Genomic DNA, 26,823 nt, shown 5'->3' on the forward strand with positions numbered 1-26,823 from the left:
CATGGATATCTCAGCAGAACAGCTAGAAACAGTGAACTCTCTAAGGTTGACACAACGTTCAATATGGAGGGAAAAACATTAGCAATAGAGCACATACCCTATTAGCCTCATTAGAAATAAATGTAAAAGCCATTTAAACAAAACCTCAATGGGAGAAGAGTTGAATAGGATAGGTCAATCAAGCCATTATCTGTATAAATTTAGTACCATATTACTGTTTAAGAGTCTCAGGAATGTGGAAAAAGAGATTAATCTCGTCTTCCTTGCAATTCCATTTTTATTTATTTCCAGCCAGCTGTCTAGCTAAAGAATGACTCTTCCTATTTGAAAGGCTAAATGAAAGGTCATTGGCTCTTGACAATATTTTCAGATCCCCTGGGGGAAAACTTGGCTTTTGCTCTTCACTCTATGTAAAACCACTTCACTCATATTATTCTGATTTGAGCATTTTCTTATAAATTGCTCTCTATAAAATACAATAATCTTTTATTTTAGATATATGCTTCACACTTAACCTAAATCAAGCACATGAGTGAAGGTAACATAAATGGTGGTTTAATATTTTAAGCTTACATTTCTCTTTTTCTATAAATTCTTTGGAAGAGGCAAAAACTCCTAAAATCTAAAAATAAATGAATTTGAGTTTTATTCTCTTTTAATAACTAGTTTTAATGAAATGCAGAAGTTGGGTTTTGTTTTGAAACAAATTTGTTCACAAGTACGTTTGTGTTTAACTTTGCCCTGGTTTACAGTTCACTAAGAAAATTAGCAATTAGCCTAAATTAGGGAAATAGTGAATTTCATGTGAATAGGAGCTTTAGAGTTGAGGTTAAGTCCTTCTGATAAAAATCCTGTAAAGCCTCTGCTAAAGGTAACCCCCCCACCATGCTTAATTAAATAATTTAAAGATTTTATTTTTATAATCTACCAGGTACAAAAAACTTACTGCTAGACATCAGGGATACCAAATAAATATAGTCTCTACCCTCAAGGAACAAAGGAATCTCAAATCCTTGACAATGCATTATTTACCCATTAAACCTAGTAGTGCTTTGATTCATATTTTCATCATGGTACCAATATATGCCTTTCTTATCATATTAATAACTTTATGAAATTCCAAATTCAACCTCAGCCTTAAGATCTGAGTAAGGAAACTCTATGGGTACTGGGTGAACAAAAATCTTCGAGATTGCCTCCTACAATTATAAAGGTGAAAGTATTCTAAATACAGTGTCCCCAATTTTCCCCTAAAACTTTCTAAAAATTAGCTAAAATAATGAATATTGGATTACAATTATACCTTGGAAATATTGTGGATTCAGGTCTAGACCACCAAATCAAGTGAATATTGCAATAAAGCCTGTCACAAATTGTTTGGTTTCCCAGGGCATATAAAGTTATGTTGACACTATAGTATAATCTGCTCAAACTGTAGTATAATCTGCTAAGTGTAACTACCATTATGCATAATAATTTTATTATTTATTTATTTATAATTTTATTTTTACTTTATTTTACTTTACAATACTGTATTGGTTTTGCCATACATTGACATGAATCCACCACGGGTGTATAATGGGGCTGGTATATGATATTTCTTTTCCTCTTTCTGACTCTATATGATACTGTCTAGGTCCATCTATATACCATTGATACTATGTGTAAAATAAATAACTAATGAGAACTTACTGTATAGCTCAAGGAACTCTACGTAATGTTCTGTGGTGACGTGAATGTGAATGAAGTCCAAAAAGAGGGGATATGTCTATACTTATAACTGATTCACTTCGCTGTACAGGAGAAACTAACACAACATTGCAAAGCAACTACACTCCAATAGAAATTAATTTTAAAAAATATTGCCATAGGAAAAATGGTACCAATAAGTTTGCTTGACCCAAGGTTGCCACAAACCTTCAATCTATAGAAAACACATTACCTGTGAAGCGCAATAAAGCAAAGCACAATAAAATGAGGTATGCCAGGATGTATGGTTGTATGACTGCTACCTGTAGCAGGTACTATAGGGACAAAAACATAAATTTAGGATGAAGAAAGCAATGACATTTTATGTGGCAACTCTGATTAACCCAAACAATGGGAGGACGTAAAGGTACAACCCAGACAATACTGTTCCGCAAGCCATACAACCAATGCTCGTCCTCAGCTCTAAAACTGCGGCCTGTGGACTAGTAGTAGACTACGAGCTTCCACAGAAAATCCACAGTGGCCTCTAATTTAAATGTTCATAATAAGGCCACTCGACACTACTTACCACTAAGAAAGTGTGCCAACAATGTTTAACAAAGAAACCCAACTCACTAAATTGGAATCTCAAAAAAGTTGTTCTATATTGTCATTAATTCTGGGGTAGGAGTTTTCTTTGTGGAGGGCCAGATTTGGGATAGTATGTATACTATGGGAGATGATTTTTCATGTCTGTGAACTAAAAAATGATTGAGAATTACTAACTTGCTGTGATCTAGTACATCTTTATAATGCTTCAGCCTCCAGTCATTAGAGCATCCAGAAAGGACAACGAACTCTACACAGAGAAAGGATGTCATTCCTCAACACTCTGCCACCCACAGTTCTAAAATCTTAAGTCCTCAGCCTGTATGCCCCAACCTATCTGAGTTTCTCTTACCCCAAGTGAGGCCCAGGACCTTTTCAAACATTCAAAAAAGAATTGACTTGTCAAGTATTTAGGAGTCACACCGGGGATAGGAGTGCTAACCTCCAGAGGCCAAATAAGTGTTTACATAGTTGCCTATAGGATAACCAGTAGTTTTTCAAAGTTTTGAGGAGTGCTGAAGGGAACAATAGAGTCTAGTCACACATAGAAACTCGAATAACAACTAAAGCATTATGGGAATTTTCTCAACCTGTCTTATAAACAGTATAAGCCCACTTCACTCAAATAGAGAATGTAATATTTAAGGGAAAAGGTGAAAACCTGACAGAATTGTTTTGAAGCCACTGCTAAGTCGCTTCAGTCCTGTCCACCTCTGTGTGACCCCATAGATGGCAGCCCACCAGGCTCCCCCGTCCCTGGGATTCTCCAGGCAAGAACACTGGAGTGGGTTGCCATTTCCTTCTCCAAGGCAGGAAATTGAAAAGTTAAAGTGAAGTCACTCAGTCGTGTCCGACTCTTGGCGACCCCATGGACTGCAGCCCACCAGGCTCCTCTGTCCATGGGATTTTCCAGGCAAGAGTACTGGAGTGGGATACCATTGCTTTCTCCATTTGAAGCCACTAGAATAGTTAAAAAAAAAAAACAGATTTATATTGAAATCTTACTTTCTGGTTAGAATAAATTAACCCTCGGATTATACATTTTTACATAGTATTACAGAAAACATTTTCTCTATAAATTTTATCTGAGAATCAATGCTATTAAAATCTTTTATTCTTGACAAACCACAAAGTGCAAAATCTAATTTAGCTTTTGAAGATAAGTCTTACAAAGGTCAAAAAAAAAAAACTGCCAATTTCTAGGAGGTGAACCAATCTGTGTATGAGTGCCCACTACCATTCTGCACAAGACATTAGGATTAAGTACCACAGGAGTGAAGGTAGTTAATATTTATTATTCAAAAACTAAATGTCCATACTCTTTAAACATGTAAGAATTCACAACAACAAATGCAGGGCTATAAAGGCATTTTAATCATTCATAACATTTTAAGGTCGTGTAGAAAATGATACCTTATCAAACCATTCCTTGTAGGATAGATACTAAGTACTGTCATCCATTTCTCATGTGATCTGCATAATTTGTCATGAGAGCTTGTTATAAATGTGAAATACACAGCTGAATTTCAGCACTTAGGCTTTGGATAATAAACAGTTGAATAGCAGGTAACTGAAATTTTCTGTCTCAAATATTTTACCTTAGTTGAGAGAATGTTCCCACATGAAAAAGACATCCCAAATCATTTGGTTCATTCTTTGTGGACTACCATAAAGCTATTGTTTTGCTGCTCCAAATTGTGTTAATGACTCTGTGGTGGAGGATGGGGAGGAGCAGCAACAGTAATTCCAGCTACTTTATATTGGATACTCACTCAGTGGCAGACACTGAGTCAGGTATCTAAAAAATGTTATTCATTTAACTCATACCACAAATCTCTGGTCCAATACTATAGCTGACCTCATTTTCAACAAACAAGTGTTACCACAGTTAAGGAATTTACTCAGGGTACCGCAGATGGTGGTTGGCAGAATTGAGAGTGGTTTTAAGGCTATCTGATTCTTAAACTTATACTTTTAAGCATGTGCTCAAGGATATAGGAAATTTCAATCTGTGAGACACTTTGCTAAGAGAAATCTGGGCAATTGCCCCTAACTTTGGCTTAACCTCTGCTATACTGACATTTGGCTTCCCTCATTTTGAATAACAATTTTCTCATCATGTATTAGCCTCAGTTTCTAGCCCCTCTGTTACAGATTGCCCTTCTTTTCACCCTATCCCTTCCCTTTGGATTATATATTCTTGCACCTTAATCTGAGTAAGTAGTTGCCAACTTCAGCTGAGATTAGTCTGACTGAGTAGTTCCAAGTTCTGTTACATCATCCATCACCCTGGCATTCCAAATCCTGTTTTGTTTTCTGGACCTGTGTATGGATCTCAGTCTAAGAACCTCCATTTGTGAGTTCACATGATGGGGATTTACTTACGGTCCAGGACAAAGGTCAGTCCCTTAGTTAGCACAGAATGAAAAAATGTGTTGGCATAAGGAACAGAAGCTCACGCTGTGATTCTAGAGTCATTTATAAAAGCCTCTTGTGCAACAAACAGTGGTCCACCCTTGGGCTTCCCTGGGGGCTCAGTGGTAAAGAACTTGCCCACAATGCAAGAGCTGCAGGAGGCAAGCACTCGATCCCTGGGTGGGGAAGATCCCCTGGAGGAGGGCGTGGCAGCCCGCTCCTGGGATGCCTGCAGAATCCCACGAACAGAGGAGCCTGGCGGGCTACAGTCCAGAGGGTCACAAAGAATTGGATATGATCAGTCCACTCTTACCAGTGGTTTCATTTTCTACAGTTTCAATTACCTGTGGGAACCTGGGCCCAAAAATATTATATTAAAATTTTTAGAAATAAACAATTCACAGGTCTTAAATTATACACTGTTCTGAAAGGCATGATGAAATCTTGCACCATCCAGCTCCATCCCACCCTGAACATGAATCATCCCTTTGTCCAGTGTAACAGGCCCACTAGTCACTTAGTAGCCAGCTAGGTTATCACATGGACTGTCCCAGTATTACAGTGCTTGTGCTCAAGTAACAGCAGCCCTTACGCTACTTAATAATTGACCCAAAATACCCGATGCTGGCAATTTGGAAATGCCAAAGACAAGTTGTAAAGTGCTTCCTTTTCACGAAAAGGTGAAAGTTTTCAACTCTGAGAGAAAAAATTGTATGTTGAGATTGCTAAGATCTATGGTAAGAATGAATCATCTGTCTGTGAAATTGTGAACTTAAAAAAAAATTCATGCAACTTTTGCTGTCATACTTCAAACTACAAAAAGTATGGCCATTGTGCATGATAAGTGTTTAGTTAAGATGGAGAAGACATTCAATTTTTGAGTGTTAAGCATGAACAGAAAATGTATTCCCATTGATAGCAACACATTGTGCATGGAGCCTATACAAACACTTCAACAAAGAATTCCCTGAAATGAGTGACACCAAGCTATTTACTGCAAGTGAGGGATGGTTATACAGATTTAGGAATAGGTTGGGGTTGAAAACTATAAAAAAAAATTATTGGAGAGGCTGAGCCTACTGATGAAGAAGCCACTGTCTTATTTCCAGCAGAATTAAAGAAGTTGATTAAGAAGAGAGACCACATTCACATAATTTTCATTACAGTACAGTGTTATAAATGTTCGATTTGTCTATTAGCTACCATTGTTAATTTCTCACCATGCCTAATTTGTAAATTAACCTTCATCATAGGTATATATAGGAGAAAACATAGTATTTTTTTGGCATTTGGTACTATCCAAGATTTTAGGCTGAAGGTCCTGGAAAATATTCACCATGGCTAAGAGGGAACTACTGTTTCTCATTTACAAAAGATTTTGGCTCTTCTAGAAAGATAGGATGTTTTGCCATTAAGGAAGCATGTTAACAGAAGGGACATTTTCAAATATGATGCAACTGAAAGTGCTGGCCATGAAGGAAAATAGTGTTTTCCTTCTCTTTATTAACCCACACCATGTGAGGGGAAAACGGCTCAGGTCAGGAAATCATAACCTTGTGAGTCCCTCATGACTTGACCCTATTTTGTGACTTCTAGCTCTTTGGCGCTGATTCAGTTTGTACCATCAGATATTGCTTTGCAAATGTTCTCATACATTTTTCAATATTTTACTGCCCACTTTACACTGCAGCACTCTCAAAGGCAAAAATATTTTCTTTCTTTTTCTAACCAGCCTCCATTCCCAGTTTTCTGCATACAGTAGGTGCTCAGCACATGCTGTTTACTGAATGTACGCCTCCTGCAGTGTCCTTGGACTGTTAGGATTCCACATTTATACACAGGAAGTCAACATAAAATGGTAGACAATTTCCCTGAATGCTTTCCCAGAGAGCCTATGTGGAATTATGTTGTCCTTTTTTTGTAGATGTGTTGTTAAAACCTAGATGATGATTCATGAAACAATGTCACATTTCACACTGAGGAATGATTATGAATAATTATCCCTGGGCTTTGGTTTGAAAGGCAAACTGAAAGTGTTGAATGAGTCTTTTCTTTCTCATCACTTAATGACACCTCTTAAAAGAAAAGCAGGGCTGCCCAATGACCTAAGCAACTATTTCTGAAAACCTGAATGTAATCAAGTGGAGGCTCTCAGGTAGCTACATTCCAAGTACAAGACTCCAACATGAAGGATGTTGTGGGGAGGGGGGTGGGAGGGGGGTTCATGTTTGGGAACGCATGTACACCTGTGGTGGATTCATGTCAATCTATGCCAAAACCAATACAGAATTGTAAAGTAAAAATTAAAAATAAATAAATAAATTAAAAAAAATAAAAAAAAAATAAATAAACCTTACCAAAAAAAAAAAAAAAAAAGAAGGATTTAAATAAACTAGTTCCTGAGATACTAAAGACTGTCCATTATTTTTAAAAATTTGAGCATATACTAAAGATAGCTCCAATAATTCCTTCATGTTGAACAGATGACCCTTCCTAAAACACCATTTAATTAGACCATTATCATGCTCAAGGACTTTCAGGAGCTCATCTTTGCCTAAGATATGAGTTCAGATAACTCTGCCTAGTTCTCTACTTCTTTCACATTTTAATGACATCTTCCTCACTGTCTTCTTTCCACGGCCTTGCAACCCAAATCCTCTGGTCCAGCTAAACCATATTCTTCAAGGCTCCCTCATAACACATACAATGTAGAATGCCCCAGAAAGTTTACACAGGTTTTTCACTCTATAAAATATCTTCCTCCATATCACTGCCACATTCATTTTCACCGGTGTTTCTAGTTGCTGTTGTTTAGTAGCTCAGTTGTGTCTGACTTTTTGTGACCCACAGACTGGAGCCTGCCAGGATCCTCTTTTTATGATTGGATTTCCCAGGCAGGAATACTGGAGTGAGTTACCATTTCCTTATCTAGGGTCAAACCCATGTCTCCTGCACTGCAGATGGATTCTTTTACTGCTGAGCCACCAGGGCTTCCCACAGTCTTTGTAGACTCAGCTCACATCCCACTTTCCCTCCATGACACTTATCCTTACATTTGCCCACAATAATTGCCCACTGCCCCTACTGAGGGGTGCTTCAGCACTTTGGATCTTTACTTAAAGTCATTTTAATCACCTAAGGATGTATCCTCTGATACGTTCTGATATCATTCATGTAACACATAATCGTATCCTTATTCTTGATACTTTACAATATTATGTACACAGTATTCATCGCACCAACAAAAACATACCCTTTCTAAGAGCAAGAGTAATGATAAGTTCTTTTGCTTCTTCTTCTGCTACCCTATTCTGCTTCCCTTACTCCTGTACACACTTTTTTAGAGTTCACTCACTCAATAAACAATTTGCACAAGAATCCTGAATCTTAATTTCAAGCTTAGCTTCTAGGAAACACTACCTAAGACATATTAAGTAAATAGACAAGTTGTGAATGGCTATAACTGCTTCTAACTAGCAGAAAATCTTTGACAAACCTTGTTATCAAGGAATTTAACATCAACAAAAACCATTCTTGTCCTTTCAGAGAGCTGTACACAATTTGGGGGTTCCTGGCTTTCAATAGGGTTTCCGAGGTGGTGCTAGTGATTAAAAAAAAAAAACCTGCCAATTCTGGATAGACATAAGAGATGCAGGTTCGATCCCTGGGTAAGGAAGATTCCTTGGAGGAGGGTATGGCAACCCACTCCAGTATTCCTGCCTGGAGAATCCCATGGACAGAGGAGCCTGGTGGGCTATGGTCCATAGTGTCGCAAAGAATCAGACACAGCTGAAACAACTTAACACAAACAAGCACAGCTTTCAGTAATATAAGTGGTATGTGTGAAACAGAAGTGAGCTCAGAGATGATCCAGGCATGTGGTTCTGAACTTTTGTTCTCCATCACAGCACAAATAAGTAACACTCCATGCTCCCAAGGTTGCAGTACCTCTGAACTTCAGAGAGGTCAGATGAGTATGTTAGATCTTGGTTAGGAGGTTAAGAAAGCCTCAGAGTAGATTCTGATAAATAATCCCCAACCAGGACTCTGAAAGAGTTCAAATTCATAATTCTTGACAAGTTAGGAAACACAAGAAGCATGGAGGCAACTTCTCCAGGATTAGAGAACTACTTTGTGGCAGAGGAGAAACCAGAACTCATTTCTCCCACATACACAGCACACAACTTTCTTTAATGTAGCATTTCCTGAAATGTGCTTTATGGAACACTAGTCACTAAGTCTATGGTATGTACCATAGGAAAAAAAGTTCCAAACACTGCCTAATATATTCTTTCCTGGAAATTCACAAAGAACATTAGCATATTAAAGACTCTGAAAAAAGCATACATCAAAATAGGTTTTTCTCAAGCTTACTTAATCTCAGATACTGTCTCTTCTTTCCTATAATAACTATTAACCAACATCCCTCAAGAACTAGTGATTCGAGGTACTTACTTTGGAACAAGCTGATTTAACTGATTATCCTGAGTGGCCCTAGTGGTAAAGAATCCGCCTGCCAAAGCAAGAGACATGAGATGTGGGTTAGATCCCTGGGCGGAGAAGATCCCCTGGAGGAGGGCATGGCAGCCCACTCCAGTATTCCTGCCTGGAGAATTACATGGACGGAAGAGCCTGGTGGGCTACAGTTCAAAGGATCACAAAGAGTCACACACCACTGAAGTGACTTACCACATGCAGCACAACTGATTATCCTAGGGAATTGCTAGATACTATGAACATTTATCTAAGCCACTTGGTAAAACCCACGTAACATTTAAAGGAATAATAGAAAATGTTGGCACCTTGATTTTCATTCCCAAAAAGGAAAGGAAGCAATTAAAGAGAAGGTTGATGGAAGGTAACTAACCACCTGATATTATCACTAAAAAACACATCAATATTTGGGCACCTATAGAAACCTCCTGAATATTAGATTGTCAGAAGTTAAAAGTGACAAGAATATTCATAAAAGAAATTTAAAAACAAGTGAAAATACTTTTTCAAGCCTACATGGTAAAGGACAGATTACAGCTCAAACATACTAAATAGACAAAATAGTCACGTTAAATTTTACATGGAGTGATTACATCCCACACATTCCTCAGAAAGACCAAAATTAGAAATATCTACAACTCATATGTTCTTTTCCTTCTCTTGCATATAAACAATAATAAATTACTAACTAGTATATAAGTGACCTGGAGTAACAGGCAAATTTGGCCTTGGAATGCAGAATGAAGCAGGGCAAAGACTAACAGAGTTTTGCCAAGAAAATGCACTGGTCATAGCAAACACCCTCTTCCAACAACACAGAGAAGACTCTACACATGGACATCACCAGATGGTCAACACCGAAATCAGATTGATTATATTCTTTGCAGCCAAAGATGGAGAAGCTCTATACAGTCAACAAAAACAAGACCAGGAGCTGACTGTGGCTCAGATCATCAACTCCTTATTGCCAAATTAAGACTTAAATTGAAGAAAGTGGAGAAAACCACTAGACCATTCAGGTATGACCTAAATCAAATCCCTTATGATTATACAGCGGAAGTGAGGAATAGATTTAAGGGACTAGATCTGATAGACAGAGTGCCTGATGAACTATGGAATGAGGTTTGTGACATTGTACAGGAGACAGGGATCAAGACCATCCCCATGGAAAAGAAATGCAAAAAAGCAAAATGGCTGTCTGAGGAGGCCTTACAAATAGCTGTGAAAAGAAGAGAAGTGAAAAGCAAAGGAGAAAAGGAAAGATATAAGCATGTGAATGCAGAGTTCCAAAGAATAGCAAGGGGAGTTAAGAAAGCCTTCCTCAGTGATCAATGCAAAGAAATAGAGGAAAAGAACAGAATGGGAAAGACTAGATATCTCTTCAAGAAAATTAGAGATACCAAGGGAACATTTCATGCAAAGATGGGCTCAATAAAGGACAGAAATGGTATGGACCTAACAGCAGCAGAAGATATTAAGAAGAGGTGGCAAGAATACACAGAAGAACTGTACAAAAAAGATCTTCACGACCCAAATAATCACGATGGTGTGATCACTCACCTAGAGCCAGACATCCTGGAATGTGAAATCAAGTGGGCCTTAGAAAGCATCACTACAAACAAAACTAGCGGAGGTGATGGAATTCCAGTTGAGCTATTTCAAATCTTGAAAAATGATGCTGTGAAAGTGTTGCAGTCAATATGCCAGCAAATTTGGAAAACTCAGCAGTGGCCACAGGACTGGAAAAGGTCAGTTTTCATTCCAATCCCAAAGAAAGGCAATGTCAAAGAATGCTCAGACTACCACACAATTGCACTCATCTCACACGCTGGTAAAGTAATGCTCAAAATTCTCCAAGCCAGGCTTCAGCAATACGTGAACCGTGAACTCCCAGATGTTTAAGCTGGTTTTAGAAAAGGCAGAGGAACCAGAGATCAAATTGCCAACATCTGCTGGATCATCAAAAAAGCAAGAGAGTTCCAGAAAAACATCTATTTCTGCTTTATTGACTATGCCAAAGCCTTTGGCTGTGTAGATCACAATAAACTGTGGAAAATTCTGAAAGAGATGGGAATACCAGACCATCTGACCTGCCTCTTGAGAAACCTATATGCAGGTCAGGAAACAGAACTAGACATGGAACAACAGACTGGTTCCAAATAGGAAAAGGAGTACATCAAGGTTGTATATTGTCACCCTGCTTATTTAACTTATATGTAGAGCACATCATGAGAAATGCTGGACTGGAAGAAGCACAAGCTGGAATCAAGATTGCTGGGACAAATATCAATCACCTCAGATATGCAGATGACACCATCCTTATGGCAGAAAGTGAAGAGGAACTAAAAAGCCTCTTGATGAAAGTGAAAGAGGAGAGTGAAAAAGTTGGCTTAAAGCTCAACATTCAGAAAATGAAGATCATGGCATCCAGTCCCATCACTTCATGGCAAATAGATGGGGAAACAGTGGAAATAGTGTCAGACTTTATATTTTTGGGCTCCAAAATCACTGCAGATGGTGACTGCAGCCATGAAATTAAAAGACACTTACTCCTTGGAAGAAAAGTTATGACCAACCTAGACAGCATATTAAAAAGCAGAGACATTACTTTGCTGACTAAGGTCCGGCTAGTCAAGGCTGTGGTTTTTCCAGTGGTCATGTATGGATGTGAGAGTTGGACTGTGAAGAAAGCTGAGTGCTGAAGAATTGATGCTTTTGAACTGTGGTGTTGGAGAAGACTCTTGAGAGTCCCTTGGACTGCAAGGAGATCCAACCAGTCCATTCTGAAGGAAATCAGCCCTGGGATTTCTTTGGAAGGAATGATGCTAAAGCTGAAATTCCAGTACTTTGGCTACCTCATGTGAAGAGTTGACTCATTGGAAAAGACTCTGATGCTGGGAGGGATTGGGGGCAGGAGGAGAAGGGGACGACCGAGGATGAGATGGCTGGATGGCATCATGGACTCAATGGACATGAGTCTGAGTGAACCCTGGGAGATGGTGATGGACAGAGAGGCCTGGTGTGCTGTGATTCATGGGGTCGCAAAGAGACACGACTGAGTGACTCAACTGAACTGAACTCATATAAGTAACATACAGTATTCATGTTTAAACATAACCTACAGGTCACTGCGGTTGTTTCCTGATGTGTATAATAAACAGCATCAAACGTAATGGCTCATCCCATTAGCCTCTTTCAGCTGACCCCTTAATGTCAGTGCTTGAAAAACAGAAACAAACATTTAATGTAAGGAGCCCACACATGACTGCCACTACTATGTGATGTCTGGCTGTGGGAATGAGATTGATTGAAGTCAATGGAACTTAAGGCAATTTTGTTCTGAAACGGTGGTGAAGGGTTTCATCCACAGAAGGACATTTTCTAATGCATTATTAGCATATCAATAAGGTTTCAACTGGGACAGATGAGGGAGAAAAGAAAACATCAGTTTTAATAACATCTTTGTATCAATGGTACCAGTATTACTTGAATAAATTTCTACTATACCCAAGTGGGAGATATTGAATTTTTAAATTTAAATTCTTGAGTGAATAGCATGCCTAGCTCTATACCAAATGCTGAAGAATTGTGAACGTTAAAAAAAAAAAAAAAAAAAAAACAAGCAAAGACACAGTCAAAAATCTCAAATATAAATGAAATGACATTTCAAAAACACATCAAACAATCAAAAAGTAACTAATATGACCTATATGGGACATATAGTGAAGTGATGAACTTGGCCATACAAGGTTGAGTCAAGTTCCAGAGACTTAAATGTCAATGCCAAACTTACTCCTCTCCCTGTAATATCAATGTATGAAATCTTGTTTAACCTAAAAATATTTTTACAAAGAGAATCACAATCATCACATATACTTGTTTCATGAAACATCTAAATAGCTTTAAGAAAATCACTTTCCCTCTCTGTATCTCAGATTTGGTGGTCAGGACAGCAAGGAGATTAAACCCATCAATCCTAAAGGAAACCAGCCCTGAATATTCATTGGAAGGATTGATAACTGAAGCTGAAGCTTCAGTAGTTTGGCCACCTGATGCGAAGAGCCAACTCATTAGAAAAGACTCTGATTGCTACTGCGAAAGATTGAGGGCAGGAGGAGAAGGGGGCAGCAGAGGATGAGATGGTTGGACAGCATCACTGACTCAATGGACTTGAGTGTGAGCAAACTCCAGGAGATAGTGAAGGACAGGGAAGTCTGGCGTGCTGCATTCCACGGGGTAGCAAGAATTTGGACACAACTTAGAGACTGAACAACACACAAGGTTTTCACTCAGTATTACACACAAAATCCAAAGTCATACTATAACTATTTGCCTCAAATAATGGAAACAACAGATTTATTAGCAAGGGATTTTGAAATTCTTAGAAAAGAATGTTTATAAAGTGAGGGAGTTAGATTAGGCTAATGTGATCAATGATCATTCTAACAATATACTTCAAGAAATACACATAAACATTGACAGAGATCGATTTTCTACCTAATTTTCCATTTTTTGGGAAAAATACTAGCAGTCTGTTTGAAGGAGACTGAAGACAGTCTCATCTTTCATGTTCTAAAAACAATAAGAAAAGAACCAGAGAATATATGTTTCAAAGTGAGTAAGGAGAAACGCCAAAAGAAGAAGCTTGGTTGGAGGGCAGGTTGGTAGTAAAAACTACCTTTGACCACTTTCAGCTTGATCTCAAGCCCAACTAAGCTTAGGAATATAATAATGGTGAGCAGGAAGAGTCCAGTCCATATATTGTAGATCCAAGCGCAAGTCTCTTACTAACACGAACTTATACCGAAGCTTTACATTCTTTACATTTTTATTCATCAGTAAGTTTCTGTAAAGTATATGCTTATATCAGTAGCTATGAATAACAACTTTCAGTCACTACAAGCGAATCATTTTTTTGAGTGCAAAATATTTATAACTGATTTCCTCTTATCTCCCCCACACAGCTTTGGGGCCATTTTTCTCTAATGTTCAGTGGTGGGTGTTCAGGGAATGCAAATTGACTTTAATATTATTATGTATTATACTTCATCCTGCAAAACCCAACAGAAGCCATTTTTCAATTATTTGTTGTTGCAGGTGATTCATCACTGTAAATAGTTAGAGGAGATAACCAAACAAAACCACAGGTCCTGCTAGCATCTAAAAACTTTAGAAAGCAAATAACAATGTAGACAAAGAGCCAACAGACAAGCTAGATAATAGAATATTAAGAGCATCACAGAGATAAATGACCAGTGGGGACAAGGATTCTAAATAAAATAGGAATGAACTAAGTAACGATGGGAGTCTCTCGTTCCATCAGATCACGAAGATTTTATAAAAGAGGTCTTCAGCAACATATTAAAAGACAAGGAGAGGTGTCAAACAAGGGGAAAAAAAGATGAAAAAACTTTGCACTAAGATAGGATCAAAACACTTCTAAGTGAATGCATCTGCAGCTACTTAAGAAATGGGCTTGGTTTTAGGGCTCAGTTAGACTGCATCCTAAATAAACTATTTAGTTTCAAAGATAGTGCCTAGATTTACTTTAGTTGCAGTCACCAAAGATCAGTGGTTCCTCTGTCTGGGAAAGTAAAGCAGACCCAGAGATTCAAATGAAAAGACGTGTAGATTATTTTTCATTAATTTGTATTGGAGTATAGTTGCTTTCTGCTGTACAGCACAATGAATTAGTTATACATACACACACACATATACATATATTCCCTCTTTTTTTGGATCTCCTTCCCACTTATGTCACCATAGAGCATTAAGTATACTGGGGTGGTTTGTCATTCCCTTCTCCAGTGAATCACATTTTATCAGAACTCTCTTCTATGACCTGTCCATCTTGGGTGACCCTGCATGGCTTGGTCATAGCTTCATTGAGTTACACAAGCCTGTTCACCACGACAAGGCAGTGATCCTTGAAGGGCTGGATGAGTTACAAGCTGGAGTCAAGATAGACAGGAGAAACATCAACAACCTCAGATATGAAGATGATACCACTCTAATGGCAGAAAGTGAAGAGGAACTAAAGAGCCTCTTGATGAAGATGAAGGAGGAGAGTGAAAGAGCTGGCTAAAGACTACGTAGGAAAAAAATAAGTAAATAAGATCATGCATCCAGCCCCATTACTGCATGGCAAATAGAGGGGAAAGGGTGGAAGTAGTGACAGATTTCCTCTTCTTGGGCTCCAAAATCACTTCAGACAGTGGCTGCAGCCATGAGATCAGAAGATGATTGCTTCTCAGCAGGAAAGTGATGACAAACCTAGTCAGTGTGTTGAAAGCAGAGACATTACTCTGCCGAAAAAAGGTCTGTATAGTCAACTTATATGCAGAGTACATCATGAGAAATGCTGGGCTGGATGAAGCACAAACTGGAATCAAGATTGCCAGGAGAAATATCAATAACCTCAGGTATGCAGATGACACCACCCTTATGGCAGAAAGCTAAGAATAACTAAAGAGCCTCTTGATGAAAGTGAAAGAAGAGAGTGAAAAAGTTGGCTTAAAGTTCAACATTCAGAAAACTAAGATCATGGCATCTGGTCCCATCACTTCATGGCAAATAGATGGGGAAACAATGGAAACAACGAGAGACTTTATTTTCTTGGGTTCCAAAATCACTGCAGATGGTGATTGCAGCCATGAAATTAAAAGACATTTACTCCTTGGAAGAAAAGTTATGACCAACCTAGACAGCATATTGAAAATCAGACACATTACTTTGCCAACTAAGGTCTGTCTAGTCAAGGCTATGGTTTTTCCAGTAGTCATGTATGGATATGAGAGTTGGACTATAAAGAAAGCTGAGTGCCAAAGAACTGATGCTTTCAAACTGTGGTGTTGAAGAATACTCTTGAGAGTCCCTTGGACAGCAAGGAGATCCAACCAGTCCATCCTAAAGGAGATCAGTCCCGGGTGTTCATTGGAAGGACTGATGTTGAAGCTGAAACTCCAATACTTTGGCCATATGCTGCAAAGAACTGACTCATTTGAAAAGATCCTGATGCTGGGAAAGATTGAAGGTGGGAGGAGAGGGGGATGATAGATGATGAGATAGTTGGATGGCATCACCAAATCAATGGGCATGAGTTTGAATAAACTCTGGAAGTTGGTGATGGACAGGGAGGTCTGGCGTGCTGCAATCCATGGGGCTGCAAAGAGTCAGACACGAATGAACAACTGAAATGAACTGAGTCAAGGCTAGGGTCTCCTGAGTGGTCATATACGTTTGTGAGAGCTGGATCATAAAGAAGGCAGAACATCAAAGCACTGATGCCTTCGAACTGTGGTGCTGGAGAAGACTCCTGAAAGTCCCTTGGACATCAAGGAGATCAAACCAGTTAATTTTAAGGGAGATCAACCCTGAATATTCACTGGAAATACTGATTCTGAAGCTCCAGTATTTTGGCCATCTGTTGCAAATAAATGACTCATTGGAAAAGTCCCTGATGCTGGGAAAGATTGAGGGCAGAAGAAGAGGGCATCAGAAGATGAGATGGCTGGATGGCATCACCGATGCAATGGACATGAACTTGGGCAAACTCTGGGAGATGGTGAGGGACAGGGAGGCCTGGTATGCTGCAGTCCATGGGGTCACAAAGAGTCACACATGACTGGGCTACTGAACAACAATAAGAGCAATGCATAGAGCTCCCTGTGCTATAAAGTAGGTTCCCATTAATTATCTATTTTATATATAGTAGTTTATATATAGAAAAAACATGTAGATTACGAATGAAGAAAACCAACTAGATTACCAAAACCAACCAACCAAAGAAAAAATAATTAATATACTCATGTAATATTCAGAGAAGGCGATGGCACCCCACTCCAGTACTCTTGCCTGGAAAATCCCATGGATGGAGGAGCCTGGTAGGCTGCGGTCCATGGGGTCGCTAAGATTCAGACGCAACTGAGTGACTTCACTTTCACTTTTCACTTTCATGCATTGGAGAAGGAAATGGCAACCCACTCCAGTGTTCTTGCCTAGAGAATCCCAGGGACGGGGGAGCCTGATGGGCTGCCATCTATGGGGTCGCACAGAGTCGGACATGACTGAAGTGACTTAGCAGCAGCATATATATACAATATTAAAGACAGCAAACTGGAGCCGATTATACAGAGTGAAGTAAGACAGAAAGAAAAACACCAATACAGTATACTAACACATATATATGGAATTTAGAAAGATGGTAACGATAACCCTGTATGCGAGACAGCAAAAGAGACACAGATGTATAGAACAGTCTTTTGGACTCTGTGGGAGAGGGAGAGGGTGGGATGATTTGAGAGAATGGCTTTGAAACATGTATATCATATAAGAAATGAATCGCCAGCCTAGGTTCGATGCAGGGTGCAGGATGCTTGGGGCTGGTGCACTGGGATGACCTGGAGGGATAGTTGGGGGGGAGGGGGGATTCGGGATTGGGAACACGTGTACACCCTTGGCGGATTCATGTTGATGTGTGGCAAAACCAATACAATATTGTAAAGTAAAAATAATAATAATAATAATAAATAAAGACAGCAAAGAACAAAGAGGAAACCATTTTCAAATGAAGAATGCAGCATGAATTCCTAACTTCATAAATTTCTTCTCACTTTTGTATTGATTTGGCTCCCCAATATTAGTTTATCCTTACTAGAGAAGTCAAGCCCCAGTATTTAAGAACCTCACTGACAATCCTTTTGACCAAAAGAAGTCTCTGTCTTCCAACTAACTTTACTGAATTGGCTTTAACTAACTTGATGTCCTCTTGGGACAACTAGCTCAAGCTTCTACTAGGGCAAACCTCTCCAGGGATTCTTTCTCCTATTTTAGAGGCTTGTGATGGCACCATACACATATCAGGTGCTTCTAATTTCAGTCTAGCCTTGAGCAGATGACTCAGAAAACTGATTTTTTAAAATATACAATATAAATGCTGTTCATTTTTGAATGGTGAAAGCAGTTTTCAGGATGACCATGAAGAAATCCTTTCATGTTTAAATTATAAGATTTATGAAACTATTTAAGTTTATTAAATCTGAATTTGTCTGGCATAAAATCATTTGGTTTTATAAAAAAAAATAAGCTTTCTGAGTCATCTTCTCAAAGCTAGACTGAACTTAGAAACAGCTCATGTGAGTATGGTGCCATCACAAGCCTCTAAAATAGGAGGAAGAATTTCACTGGAGAGGTTTGCCCTAGGAGAAGCTTGAGCTAGTTGTGCCAAGAGGACATCAAGAGTTAAAGACAATTCAGTAAAGTTAGTTGGAAGAGAGAGACTTCTGTTGGTCAAAAGGATTGTCAGCCAGGTTTTTAAATACTGGGGCTTGACTTCTTTAGTAAGGATAAACTAATATTGGGGAGCTGCTGCTGCTAAGTCACTTCAGTCGTGTCTGACTCTGTGTGACCCCATAGACGGCAGCCCACTAGGCTCCCCTGTCCCTGGGATTCTCCAGGCAAGAACACTGGAGTGGGTTGCCATTTTCTTCTCCAATGCGTGAAAGTGAAAAGTGAAAGTGAAGTCGCTCAGTCGTGTCCGACTCTTCGTGACCCCATGGACCACAGCCTACCAGGCACCTCCATCCATGGTATTGTCCTGGCAAGAGTACTGGAGTGGGTTGCCATTGCCTTCTCCAATTGGGGAGCTAAATCAATAGAAAAGTGAGAAGAAATTTATGAAGAATCAATGCTGCATTCTTTCTTTGAAAATGTTTTCCTCTTTGTTCTTTGCTCTCTTTAATATTACATGAGTATATTAATTATTTTTTTCTTTGGTTGGTTGGTTTTGGTAATCTAGCTGGTTTTCTTCATTCATAATCTACGTATCTTTTCTATACATATACTACTATATATAAAATAGGTAATTAATGAGAAAAACTACTTATAGCACAGGGAGCTCTATGCATTGCTCTTGTTGTTGTTCAGTAGCCCAGTCATGTGTGACTCTTTGCAACCCCATGGACTGCAGCATACCAGGCCTCCCTGTGCCTCACCATCTCCTAGAGTTTGCCCAAGTTCATGCCCACTGCATTGGTGATGCCATCCAGCCATCTCATCTTCTGATGCCCTCTTCTCCTTCTGCCCTCAATCTTTCCCAGCATCAGGGAGGAAGTCAGAAGACAATGAACAACGTACTGAAATGATAGGAAAAAATATACAAGAGTAATCTTGTGTTCATAAAGAGTATATGATGTATATTTTCTATATGAATTACCATTCTTATAATTCTCATTTCATATACTAAAAGCCCCAAAATGTGAAAAAATCTGTAAGAATCAGAATAATACAAATAGAGCAAGAATAAATTGTCTGGGGAACCAAAAGCAACTTTTCAACTGATGTTGAGCCCATGTATATAAAGAGATGCACCTTTAAAGCAATAAAATCCAAAGCAGAGCTGATTAGCAAAAACAGAAATCCGATTGAGATGAAAATGAACTACTTCTATGTGTTTGAAGGAGAAAAATGTACTTTTTTAGTGAACGTCAAGAAATTCTTCCAGAAGTATTCATTTCAAACTGAAATGTTCCAGTTTAAGGTTTCACTGCAGTCAGAACACCTAAAGAACAGGAGCTCTAAGCTACTCCTATGAAAGAAGTAATTTATTTCCTGAAAATCTCCATAAAGTAGGAGTAAGAAAGCTACCCATCCTATTCATCAAATTCTCAAAAGAAGCTGTGCCATCTCATCAGAAAATGCTTCATTTCCAATCTTCCTTCTCAGAAAGACAAATCAAGAAGAACGGAGCCTCAAGTTTAACAGAAAAACAAGTATGACAGCAGGCAAAATGAAATATTCCAGGATGAACAACTGGAGCTCGAAATATCAGATATTAACTACCTTTAAATAATATTTTTGGAAACATAACGATTAATAAAAGCCAATGCAGCTGAATAGGTGTGTTTAATGTTTTAGTGTCTAGAAACTGAAGGAATCACTCAAATGCTATGGTGAAAATATTTTACATTTATCCTTAAAATATCTTTTGTCTGGGAGGAATATGTATCTGTTGTTTTTTAATTAATGTGACGAGTGCGTTTCTAAAATAGCATGTAGCCAAGACTATAAAAGATGAGGTCCACTTGCTAACAAATTGTACTGAAATTTCAAATAACTCTGAACACAGCAGGCAGATTCCTATATAGGCAGACAGGCAAAGAGATACTCTTGAAGAAAAAATGAAAAATTGCTTTCTTTTGACTGCCTTTAACTGCATGCCAGTGTTAACTTTACATGAGACTAATAGACATTGGTAAGCTTCTATTTCATATAGGCAGAAGAGTAAGAAGATATCAGAAAACGTGGATGGATAAATGTATATTTAATAAACATATCTTTAAAATACAAGATATGTCAAAGTGGAATATTTTAATCAATACATGAAGAAAGGTACCCACAATGGATTTTTTTATTGAGGTATAACTGACATTAGTTTCAAGTGTACAACATAATGACTCAATATTTGTATATATTGCAAAGTAATCACCATAGTAAGTCCAGTTAACATCTGTCCCCACACTTAATTACAATGTGTTTTTTTTTTCTTGTGATGAGAAAGTTCAACAGCCTTGCAATGGATTTTGATGCAACGTGGGTTTAAAAAAAAAATTAAGAAGTCGGAGTCCCAGCTAAGAGAAGCAAAGCAAATTACAAAGGAAAAGTCTTAATTAAGTACTCTAAATAAGACCAAGAACTGGAATAAATATATAATATTTCAGAATCAGTGGTAGTCAGAGTTCATTTCACTAAAAAACCTTGCATGAAGATATAATAAGAGGCAGCATAATTTTGAAACTGGAAGCAGATTCTCTGCCCATGTTAGCTGTGTGAGCCTGGGTGAGTTACTTAACCTCTCTATCTCAGATGGATAGTTTTTCTATCTGTAAAATGGAGATCACAATGATATTCTACCTCATAAGAATTATTTTGAGGTATTACATAATTTAATGTTCACAGAAGACTTAAAATCTGACATGTAATTACCACCTGATAATTGTTAGATAGCTAGTTTTAAAATATTGTGCTTAATAACAATCTTTAAAGTCAGCTATGTAAATAGGAATTTTCATCTTTGGGGAAAAAATATTTCTTCAATAAACTATTCTTGCAGTAAGTGGCGATTAGTCAAACCACAAGACATAATTAAAGAATCACTCCCATCTATATCTTTCATTAATTGTAGACAATATATCTAATAAAAGATAGCTTCAATTTTTAATAATTATCTTCAAAATGTAACTATATATCTTTTCTAGCAGAGTCACTTCAAAGAACTATGCAAATAAATACATAAGAATGCATGAGAGCTGCAGTACTGCTCCATCTCTTATCAGCTTTTGTAGTTTATGAAATGGAATGTGGGAAAAAGTCAGCTGAATATTGTCGCTGTAGGCACAAACTTTGTAATTATTATGAGCAACCACCATGTAGTATTTACGAAAGGCCCAAGAAATACAAAAATGTTATTAGACAACCTCCCTGTCCTCAAGAGGAAAACAGTCTAGATGTAGAAACAGAACACATACACATACACATACAAAATAGCTCCCATGATCACTACAGAGCTGCTGCTAAGGCGCTTCAGTCGTGTCCGACTCTGTGCGACCCCATAGACGGCAGCCCACCAGGCTCCCCCGTCCTTGGGATTCTCCAGGCAAGAACACTGGAGTGGGTTGCCATTTCCTTCTCCAAGAGTGTTGTCATTATCAGCAATGGAACTGGCTTCCATCTACCTCCATGCCACATTTTAACAGAATATAAGGGAATGTGTGCATATATTTCTCATTTCCTCTTTATTATATATCTATATGGTTACATACAGATATGAGAGTTAAGACCATAAAGAAGGCTGATTGCCAAAGAATTGATGCTTTCAAATTGTGGTACTGGAGAAGACTCTTGAGAGTCCCCTGGACTATAAGGAGATCAAACCAGTCAATCCTAAAGGAAATCAACCATGAATATTCATTGGAAGGACTGATGCTGAAACTCCAATCCTTTGGCCACCTGATGTGAAGAGCTGACCCATTGGAAAAGACCCTGATGCTGGGAAAGATTGAAGGCAAAAGGAGAAGGCAGCAGCAGAAGATGAGATAGTTAGATAGCATCACTGACTCAATGGACATGAATTTGAGGAAACTCTGGGAGACAGTGAAGGACAATGAAGCCTGGTATGCTGCAGTCCATGGGGTCGCAAAGAGTTGGACACAACTGAGTGACAGAACAACAAATAAGGTAGTCTTAAACCTATTTGATAGAAGAAACTGAGATTCAGAGAGATTAAGTAAACTGATCATGGACACCTAATAATAAATGGAAGAGGTGAAATATGAAATCTGACTCTACACTATAACATTATGGATGTTATGTACATTAACAACAATAATGAAACTGAATTGTCCTGGGGAAAGTGATCTATAGGATGCATGATAAATGCATTAAAAAACCAATACAATTCTCTTAGGGGTGTAAGACTATGGCATCACTGATTTACTTCCAAGGGAAAGAATAGCACACACGCACACACTGAGTAAAAACACTGCTGTCATCCACTAGTACAATGGGAATGGGAATGAAGCGACACTAAAATGATGAACAGACCTCATTCCACATATGCTAGTGACATACCTCCTCAATTCTGACTTTGCCTTTCTCAAAGATGCCAATTGGTAGTCACTGAGTTTTACATAATTTGCAGGTCCGATGAACATTGTTTATGAATTAGCTGAATGCAACATGCCTCTGAATGTGGGCTACTCAGCCTTTTCTATTTATTGTTCCTTACATTTAGAGGCTTCTCTGGTGGCTCAGCTGGTAAAGAATCAGCCTGCAATGTGGGAGACCTGTGTTTGATCCCTGGGTTGGGAAGATCCCCTGGAGAAGGGAAAGGCTACCCACTTCAGTATTCTGGCCTGGAGAATTCCATGAACTGTATAGTCCATGGGGTCCCAAAGAGTCAGACATGACTGAGTGACTTTCACTCTTCACTTTATTTACCTGTCCTTTCACACTCAGTTGTATGCCAGGCCTTGGATTAGCCACTGAACACTCTCCAAGTATTTAGGGTTTCCTCTACCATTCTGGTATCAGAAGACAGAACTAGTTTACCTCAATAAGTGAAAAGAACACAGGGAACTGGAGTAAAAAAGACATTAGTTTGAATCTCAGATCCATAGCTGTATAACCATAGACAGGCTATTTAACTTCACTGAGCTTCAGCTTCACATCCATAAATCAAAAATAATGTATTTGTCTCCTTGAACATAGAACAGAATGCTCTATATTAAATACCTGTTTATGCACTAAGTACTCTACAAGAGCTGATTCACTTTCTCACCTTCTTTATGGTTAGATAATGTGACAGCAGTCATTTTAATCACATGAAATTGTATTTCAAGACCATGACTTTGCCAATATATATGTATACTAAAATCCCATTTTATGTTGCTAATGTTATGCTGTTTTACTGAATGGCAAATTGAATAGAAGAAGAAAATCACATCTTATAAATGCACAAAAGTTCAAATCAAATTATTTCTTGGATAACAAAAAGCTCCACCACCAAATATACAAATATTTGTTCCTATAATCACTGCCATGTTTTTATTCAGTTCCAGATATTCAATTTCTGTGCAAGAAATTTATAAGTTGTCATATTAACTGTTTTCAGAAGGGATATAAGGCTATTATTAATCAGAATACATAAGAACTGAAGACAAGTTAATTGGGAAACTTGGGATCTTGTTAAAATGAGGTTGTGTGATAATTTCTTTCTGACTTTAGAGCAGGAATCTTTTCTCACTGATACTTTTCACTTATGCGCTACTGTTTACTCTGAAAATATGTCAATTATTTGCCTATAAAAAGAATAGAATACAATATAGAATTAGAATGCAATATACAATTGAATGAAAAAGAGATCTCTTCAAGAAAATTAGAGATACCAAGGAACATTACATACAAAGACGGACACAATAAAGGACAGAAATGGTATGGACCTCACAAAAGCAGAAGATACTAAGAAGAGGTGAAAAGAATACACAGAACTGCACAAAAAAGGTCTAATGACCCAGATAACCATGATGGTTTGATCACTCACCTAGAGCCAGACATCCTGGAATGTGAAGTCAGGTGGGCCTTAGGAAGCATCACTACCAGCAAAGCTAGTGGAGGTGATGGAATTCCAGCTGAGCTAATTCAAATCCTAAAAGATGATGCTATAAAAGTGCTGCACTCAACATGCCAGGAAACTTGGAAAACTCAGCAGTCACTACAGGACTGGAAAAGGTCAGTTTTCATTCCAATTCCAAAGAAAGACAATGCCAAAGAATGTTCAAACTACTGCACAATTGTACCCATCTCACATGCTAGCAAAGTAATGCTCAAAATCCTTCAAGCCAGGCTTCAACAGTACATGAACCATGAATTGATGCTTTTGAATTGTGGTGTTGGAGAAGACTCTTGATATTCCCTTGAACTGCAAGGAGATCGAACCAGTTCATCCTAAAGGAAATCAGTCCTGAATATTCATTGGAAGGACTGAGCCTGAAGCTGAAACTCCAACACTTTGGCCACCTGACTTGTTGGAAAAGACCCTGATGCTGGGAAAGATTGAAGGCAGAAGAAGGGAATGACAGAGGATGAGATGGTTGGATGGCATCACTAACTCAACTGACATGAGTTTGAGCAAGCTCAGAGTTGGTGGTGGACAGGGAAGCCTGGCATGCTGCAGTTCATGGGGTCACAAAGAGTCACACACGACTGAGTGACTGAACTGAACTGAATTGATAAAAAGAAACTAATTAATGAAACAGAATTGTCTATGAGAATATCACCAGATTTAACAAACATGTGCTAGTTATCCCATTAGGGATTTTTTACATATGACATCTTATTTCTTATTTAATCCTCACAAAAATGAAATAAGTAAAAATGATTTCTATTTTACAAAGAAGTAGACTGAATTTCAGAGAGGCTAAGACATTTGCTCATAGATATTTACTGTTTCTGGTAGGGCAAGAATTTAAACCCAGAGATTCAAGCACCAAGCACAGCATCTTTATTTTCCATCACTACTGCTATGAAAATCAGATATACTGTGATTTATTCACAGAACTGCTGTGAATAAACTAGTGATTTATTTAGCTCTCAATGCTGGTGCTGGGGCAACAGTATAACATGGAGGCAAGCCTAAAAAGCTGGTACTTTAGGACAAGGATCAATCTTGGGCTCAAAAGTCAAAGAAATACCTAATTGGGCACTTGAAAAAAGCTAGTAAATGAAACCAGGCAAGCAAACGCAAGTCTGAAAACACAAAGGACAAAGCATGACAGGGCAGATCACACAAAAATATGGGAACCAGAAAGACTTAAATCCCAGTTTGAGTTCAGTCCCTCAGTTGTGTCCGACTCTTTGTGACCCCATGGACTACACCATGCCAGGCTTCCCTGTCCATCACTAACTCCCAGAGTTTACTCAAACTCATGTCCATCAAGTCAGTGATGCCATCCAACCATCTCATCCCCTGTCATCCCCTTCTCCTCCCATCTTCAATCTTCCCAGTATCAGGGTTTTTTCAAACGAGTAAGTTCTTCCCATCAGGTGGTCAAACTATAGGAGTTTCAGCTTTAGCATCAGCCCTTCCAATGAATATTCAGAACTGATTTCCTTTAGGATTAACTGGTTGGATCTCCTTGCTGTCCAAGGGACTCTCAAGAGTCCTCTCCATCACCACAGTTCAAACGTATCAATTCTTTGGCACTCAGCTTTCTTTATAGTCCAACTCTCACATCCATACATATCTACTGGAAAAACCATAGCTTTGACAAGAGGGACCTTTGTTGGCAAAGTACTGTCTCTGCTTTTTAATATGCTGTCTAGGTTCATCATAACTTTTCTTCCAAGAGCAAGCATCTTTTAATTTTATGGCTGCAGTCACCATCTGCAGTGATTTTGGAGCCCAACAAAATAAAGTCTGACACTGTTTCCACTGTTTTCCCATCTATTTTCCATGAAATGATGGGACCAGATGCCATGATCTTAGTTTTCTGAATGTTGAGTTTTAAGTGAACTTTTTCACTCTCCTCTTTCACTTTCATCAAGAGGCTCTTTAGTTTTTCTTCACTTTCTGCCTCAAGTGTGGTGTCATCTGCATATCTGAGTTTACTGACATTTCTCCCAGCAATCTTGATTCCAGCTTGTGCTTCATCCATTCCAGCATTTCTCATGATGTGCTCTGCATATGAGTTAAATAAGCAGTATCTTTTCCCGATTTGGAAGCAGTCTGTTTTTCCATGTCCAGTTCTAACTGTTACTTCTTGACCTGTATACAGATTTCTCAGGAGGCATGTAAAGTGGTCTGGTATTCCCATCTCTTTTGTGAATTTTCCAGTTTGTTGTGATCAGAGGCTTTGGAATAGTCAATAAAGCAGAAGATGTTTTTTTGGAACTCTCTTGCTTTTTCAATGATCAAACAGATGTTGGCAATTTGATCTCTGGTTCCTCTGACTTTTCTAAATCCAGCTTGAATATTTGAAGTTTACAGTTAACGAACTGTTGAAGCCTGGCTTGCAGAATTTTGAGCATTACTTTACTAGCATGTGAGATGAGTACAACTGT

This window comes from Oryx dammah, unplaced genomic scaffold, assembly GCF_014754425.2.
Source record: "Oryx dammah isolate SB20612 unplaced genomic scaffold, SCBI_Odam_1.1 HiC_scaffold_23, whole genome shotgun sequence".
In the NCBI taxonomy this organism is placed as follows: domain Eukaryota; kingdom Metazoa; phylum Chordata; class Mammalia; order Artiodactyla; family Bovidae; genus Oryx; species Oryx dammah.